Source organism: Corapipo altera, unplaced genomic scaffold, assembly GCF_003945725.1.
Source record: "Corapipo altera isolate COAL_440 unplaced genomic scaffold, ASM394572v1 RXGC01000115.1, whole genome shotgun sequence".
Classification (NCBI taxonomy): Eukaryota; Metazoa; Chordata; class Aves; order Passeriformes; family Pipridae; genus Corapipo; species Corapipo altera.
In genome coordinates this window covers 4,798-5,081 of record NW_020884986.1, presented here as the reverse complement: position 1 = coordinate 5,081, position 284 = coordinate 4,798, and positions in this window count along the sequence as shown.

Below are 284 nucleotides of genomic sequence, written 5' to 3'. Positions count from 1 at the left end.
GACCAGAGGCTCACCCAAATCTCCCCAAAAAGTTACCCAAAACTCACCCAAATCTGCTCAAAAAATGACCAGAAACTCACCCAAATCTCCCACCAAAAATGACCACCAATTCACCCAAATCACCCAGCAAGAGTGACCGCAAACTCAAAAACATCTCCCCAGAAAAGGACCCAAAGTTCACCAAAATCTCACAAAAAAATGAAAAGAAACTCACCCAAATCTCCAAAAAATGCCCAGAAACTCACAGAAATCTCCCCAAAAAATGACCAGAAACTCACTCAAAT